The following is a 6604-nucleotide window of genomic DNA, read 5'->3' on the forward strand; positions in this document are numbered from 1 at the left end:
TGGAATGATGTTTTGGGGTTCTGGGATCCTGCTGGAATGATGCTCTGAGGGATCCATGACCCTGCCAGAATGATGCTGTTTGGGGTCCAGACCAAAACAGAACGATTCTCTGAGTCCGGGACCTGCCAGAAAAATTTTCTGGTGTATCTGAGACCTCTCCAGAAAGTTGCTCTCCCAGCAGAGAGATGCTCTGGGGGACTGGACTCCTCCGGAACCATCATCCACTAATTGCATGCTTCTATGGGGGTGCCGAAAACCCACTTCCCTCAAGCATATTTCTTGCAGTATTTCCGCTCCACAACACTCCATCTGCACACTCTCAGCACAGACTGGGGCCGACAAAAATTAAGAACAATTATTGTTAGTAGGCATTATGTTTGGCCCTAGAGAATCTTTAGAATAAAAGACTTACTTAAAGCATAAACTCTACCGAGCAAGCCAAACTATTTAGACTGTAATAAATGTCAAGTTTATAAATAATGTACTATAGTGGAGCAGGAGTGAACTTTGCATAAGATGTGAGAAGGCTAAACATTTAAACTGAGATCTGAGCAAATAATGAGCCATGTACAAAGCTGACGTTTTCATGGCTTGGTAGACTGATTGTTATCCAGAGGCAATATTCTACAACTCATCTACAGATTCAACCTCATTCCTCTCAAGGTTTGCTTTTCCAGAAAATGACAAGCTGATTCTAAAATTTCTATGGACATGTGACAGTTTTAGTATAGCCAAAATAATCTGGAGAAACAATAAAATCTAGGTGGAGAATGCTCATTGCCTGATATGAAAACTTACTAAAAAGCTATAGTAATTATACTGTGTAGTAGTGACATAAAGATCACGTATTGATGGAATATAATTGAGAGTCTAAAAATTCAACCTCATACATACATAGCTAAATGATTCAAAAAGAGTGCAGAGAAGTCACTGTGATTTCAGCAAATGCTGTCGAAACAACTAGATACAGGAAAAAAGAATGGGTTTTGACTGCCACCTTGCACTTTATGCAAACACTAACTCAAAACAGATCTTAAGACCTAAATGTAAGAGCCAAATCCTAAAACCCTTAATAGAAAACATATATATAAATGTCTGTGACCCTGGATTAGGGAATGGTTTCTTAAGATATCTTGCATTTTAAGCAATTATGACATCTTAAACATAAGCAGCCCAAGTTCAACATAAGTTGAACATCATCAAAATTAAAGTCCCTTATAATTGGAAAGAAACAATCAAGAATTTGAAAAAGGCAACCTACATCAGTAACTATTCATGATACCTAATAATCTTGTATTCAGAATACATAAATGCTATAAGTCAACAACTAAAACTCCACAAATTAAAAATTAGTCAAGAAGTTAGTCAGTACTCTAAAGATATAAGTATGTTAAACATAAACTATATAACTCTATTATACATTTAGTCTGAAATTTCTGTAAATTGTTTGAAACTGAAAAATATTAAAACAAGTCTACAAGAGCTAAAATATATTTTATGGCTATCCAATCTGAATTTAGGTAACATTTAATGAAATGAACACTAATTACCTGGGGGAGGAGGGGCGATATTAAGAACATCATATGTGAAGGAAGCAAAAGGTCATTAAACACAGAAAAGCAAGAAAAAAATCAAAGTGGGTATCAGAAGAGACATTGAAATTGCTCATTACTTAAAGTAGCTAAGGCAAATGGAAGAAATGATAGAGTTAATAAAGTTGAACAGATAATTTCAAAGGGCAGCTCAGGAAGACAAAGTATTAAAAATTCATCATTTTTTCACCTTATATGCTACCAAGTCCTGCCAGCCACCTCCACCCCCATCTGCCCCAACCCAAAATGGCTCTGATATCTCCCATCAGCCTCCACTACAATCCCTGTGCACAGCCATATTCTTGAACTATCCCCACAACCTCCCCACTGCTCTCCCTGCATCCACACCTGCACTCTTTCTCCAAGTATCTGCACCAGGCTCCACACCGAAGCCCCAGTGATATACCTAATATTGCTATGACCATGTCACTGCTCCACTCAACTCCCTCCAAAAGTTCCCCGCCTTCATCAGGAAGCTGGATATCAGTTCTGGGAGGCCGGTTAGCACCAGAACCCAGCTGACCTGTGCCCAGCTCCTTCTTGTCCTTTCAAATGCCTGTGTCCCTGAGGCATCTGAAAGGGAGGACAGGCCCCAGCAATTTTCCTGGACTTTCATCCTCAGCTGTAAGTGTCCCGTGTCATTTCCACTCGGTCCAGCATCATTAGGATGTGTTTGCATGTCTCTCTGAAGCAAGGATCGCATCAGCAGCCACTGATTGCCTGCCAGACCTGCACTGAATCACTTAACCCACAAACATCTGGCCCACTTTAGGGACGAAACACTAGGGGCTCAATGAGGCTCAAAGACTTTCCCAAGGAAATCAGCTAATGAATAGAAAAACTAGAATTTGATTTCAATTCGGATGGTAGGGCCTATCAGCCTACACAGACATGCTGGAGGGCTTTTGTGTCTACACAGGAGCTGGATCTAGAAAGGACAGTGTGAACCTTCACGGAATGAACAAGAGCAGGTCTCTGCACAGGAACCACCCTCCACACTCAGGCAGGGACTGGAACAGAACTTCCCCCGAGTGAGATGTCAAAGGTTACTGGTGGTTAACAGGGTCAGTTGCAGAAAGTGGGGGGTGGAGGGTAGAGGTGATGGGAAAATGACAAGGATCATGGAATGTTAGCTTTCAAACAGATTTTTATAATAGCTGTCAATAAGGCTTAAACCTGTAAATAACTGAACAGGCAAAAGTTGTGACATAGATACAAGGGGGCTTCAAAAAGTTTGTGGGAAACTTCCATTCTTTGCAGATTTGTTAGAGTCATCACTGGGGCTTTTTCTTGCTTCTGGTTCCTTTGTTGGTCTGCTTTTGCACCTGCATGACCAGGTCCAGGGCCTTCTTGAAAGCTGGAATGACATGGTCCACTGGGGTGAGTGGTGTCCCCCAGGTCCCATACTCACTCAAGCAACAGCTGTCAACACCTGTAGTTGTTCAGGAGCCAGCAGAACTCCGACCCACTCCCCAGCCCCGACACCCCACACCCCCTTGCAACCAGCCTCACCTTGCAGGTAATTGAGAAGCAGGTCTACAGCGGGTTCTGCTTTATTCTCAATTTTCCCCGGGTTGTAGTCTGGCTGCTTGGACATCTCGGGAGAGCTTATCAGGTTGGACCTTGCTGCAACACAGAGGGAAAAGACCCAGCCAGTTCAGTAACTGCCAGTCAACGTAGCAAGTTATTCCTGGGGTCCTGACTCAGGTAAGGAATGCAAATGCCTGCATAGATGCCCACATCCTGCCTCCTGATCCTCATCCAGGTCCCCAAGCTTTGCCTACATCACAAAGCTAAGAGTCGGCTTTATTTCTTGACCCTGTATGCTACCAAATCCTGCCTGCCACCCCCCTCTATCATCTGCCCCCAAAGCAAAATAGCTCCGATATTTCCCGTCAGCCCCCACCACAATCCCTATGTCACAGCCATACCTCCTTTCTGAACTATCCCAACCTCTTACCCGCTCTCCCTGCAGGCACACCTGCACCCTTTCTCCAAATACCTGCACCAGGCTCCACACTGAAGCCCCAGTGATATACATCATGCTGCCATGGTCATGTCACTGCTCTGCTCAACTCCCGCCAAAGGTTCCCTGTGCTCATCAAGAAGGAGGATGAGTTCTGGGAGGCTAGTTAGCACCAGGACCTGGCTGGCCTGTGTCCAGCTCTTTCTTCATGTCCTTTCAAATGCCTGTGTCCCTGAGGCACTTGAAAGGGAGGACAGGCCCCAGCAATGTTCCTGGACTTTCATCCTCAGCTGTAAGTGTCCCGTGGCCTCCTTTCCACGTGGTCCAGCATCATTAGGATGTGTGTGCATGTCTCTCTGCAGCACGGATCACATCAGCAGCCACTGACGGCATGCCAGACCTGCACTGAGTCGCTTAACCCACAAATATCTGGCCCGCTTCAGAGACGAACCACTAGAGGCTCAAATACTTTCCCAAGGAAATCAGCTAATGAATAGAAGCACTAGAATTTGATCTCAATTCTGACGGTAGGGCCTATCAGCCTACACAGACATGCTGGTGGGCTTTTGCCTCTGCACAGGAGCTGGGATCTAGAAAGTACAGTGTGAACCTTCACGGAATGAACAAGAGCTGTTCTCTGCAAATGAATCACCCTCCAAACTCAGGCAAGGACTTGAACAGAACTTCCCCCTGGCCAGGGGACTGTAGGAAGTCCCATGTGGCTTGGGGATGAGCTTTCCTAGAAGAGCTAGATTGGGTGGAGAATTAAGACTACAGTAGAGATCAGGTGTCCCGCTGTCTGGTGGGTTACATGCTGTACTTCTAACCACAAAGCCATCAGCTGGAAACTACTGGCTGGAAAAAGAGGCTTCCTACTCCTGTGTAGAGTTACAGTCTGGGAAACCCCCACAGGCAGTTCTACCCTATCCATAGGGTCGCTGGGTCAGAATAGCTGCCAGTGAGTTTTCATGGGAGCGCTGCCTCTTGTCATGCCAGCATGTGTTCAAGGAGTAGTGTGGAGCACCAGGCCAGCCCCTCAGTCCCTCACTAGCAGAGCCACACCCCACCTGGATGGTCTCCTTGAGCAACTCTACAGCCTCCTTCAACTCCCGGATCTAGCTCATGGCTTCGGTAAAGCTGGAAATTTTCCTAAAAGCGCTTACTCAAAACCAAAACCAAACCAAAAGTACCCTACAAACCAAGCAACACACTCGGAATTTTCATTAGAGCAGGGATAAAAATGACTGCAGGTGGGAATACACAGTTAAAATGGAGTCGGCATTAATCTAAACATCGGACAAGCTACTTCTTCAGAGGCAGCAGAAACAGAAATATCCCTTTGGGCAATAGGCAGGAGCAGCTCCCACACTCCCCCACACTAACAGATTTGCAGAAATAATGGATCCAGTTCAATTGCCTGGATGTCTTTTACTGGCTACTTTCTCTGCATGAAAAACAATTACTGGTGGCAATTTCCTCCTGTCCCTCTTAAAGAAACCTTTCCTCCAGCTGTCTGTCCTCCACTAAGAAGCTTTCCTCCAGCTTTTTTCTACTGTTAAACACAAACAGGGTTTTTTAAAAATTAAATAACATGCAAAATTTTTTAAGAGTGTATGTGGGAACGGGGGTCTTCCGTACTTGAAGGGTCTTGCCCTTCTTTGGAGACTTATATGCCTTCCCAAAGAAAGACTGGCCCTCTTTTTGGTTGAGTTCCTGCTCACCGAACCCCATCTTTGTACAGCTGGGCCGGTCTCTTTCTCCTTTTACTTGCCACCTGCCATACGGTTGACTGGTAGCCACCAACCTGGGTCACCTCCCTTGAGGTCCCAGTCCTGGACTTACCCCACAACCTGGGAATGCCAATCACACCTCAATGCGCGGTGGGTGCGCTGGATTATCACTTCAACACCCTCATGGCTGAGCGCGCTCCCCGCTGCCGCCCTACAGGCTGTCAAGAATGAGCCAGGGCGTTTCTGGACTACTGGGTGCACCCCTCCCCCTCCCCTTCCCCGCTCCCAGAGAAGGCACCGCCCAGGGGACCAGACTGGGCAAACCTCCGGAGGAAGCCCTAACGTTTTGTGCTCCAGCTGCAGCCACTCGCTTCCTGAACAGCAGTCACTTCGTGGTGAGAGAAGCCACAGACCCGGGGCTCACCTGTGAGCGGAAGACGTTCTAGGAGTTTCAGGGAGGAGCCACCGCTGTGTGAAAGGAAACAATGGAGCGGGGGAGACACGCAAAGTTCCCGCAATGAATCCGGAACCCCGACGCCCAAAGCCCCAGTCTGGGATCCTACTTTCTCCAACAGGAATTCTCCCTAGGAACCCCAACCAATCCCAAAACTGGGGGATGGAAGCAGCCCCTGGGACACCCTCCCACATCTCACCACGCGAGGGGCGCTGACGGAGCGGGGGAGGGGGAAGCAGGGCGCTTGCACGCAGCCAGGCTGCTGTGTGCACCAGGGTCACCCCAAACTGGTCACTGCGCGACCCCTCACCTGGGCGCGCCGACTACACAGTGCTCAGGTTGCAGGCGCTTCTCTGGCACCACACACCAGGCAGAGCAAGTAGGACCCAGAGTATGACACACACTTCCGGCTAGGACACCGCCACTTCCGGCCCGTCTCAGCGTGACCCGGAAAGGGAGGAGAGTAGTCATGGGTGTGATCCAGAAACACATAAGTGAAAAAACAGGCAGGAGTTAAGGCTTCATTAAGCTGCATAGACATTCAGGAAAATAAGAATTTTACTTGATATGGCAGAGATTAATATGACATCATTCCCACCAACATTATTTGAAAGTTTGTTCTTCATTACACTGACCATACAGGAAGGGATTGCGATGAATTGGAAATAATAAAATGTGGAGGTCTTAGTGGGGAAAAAACCCGCAAACACCCAGATTCTTATCCTGACAAACGTTTAGATTATTATCAGATGTATGATCAAAGTCACATACCTCATAGACAGAACTGACTGAGCTAAAGGCACCAACTTCCCTATGTGACACTGAATATCCACCTGGTACAAGGTGTGCTCAGGGCCATGTA

The 6604-nt window shown here is 46.9% G+C and overlaps 1 long non-coding RNA gene across 2 annotated transcripts; it reads right to left on the reverse strand.

The window, feature by feature from the left end:
- Positions 1–1927: 1927 nt before the first annotated feature.
- LOC142427756 (uncharacterized) lies at positions 1928–6167 on the reverse strand. 2 transcript variants are annotated; one of them, XR_012780088.1, is made up of 3 exons: positions 6053–6167; positions 3105–3218; positions 1928–2949 (listed from the first exon to the last, which is right to left on the reverse strand). It is a non-coding gene; the product is annotated as an uncharacterized LOC142427756 (long non-coding RNA). The 2 variants fall into 2 exon arrangements; XR_012780089.1 differs by lacking the exon at positions 6053–6167 and adding an exon at positions 5713–5845.
- Positions 6168–6604: the final 437 nt, after the last annotated feature.

The sequence above is a fragment of the Tenrec ecaudatus genome, chromosome 15, assembly GCF_050624435.1.
Source record: "Tenrec ecaudatus isolate mTenEca1 chromosome 15, mTenEca1.hap1, whole genome shotgun sequence".
In the NCBI taxonomy this organism is placed as follows: domain Eukaryota; kingdom Metazoa; phylum Chordata; class Mammalia; order Afrosoricida; family Tenrecidae; genus Tenrec; species Tenrec ecaudatus.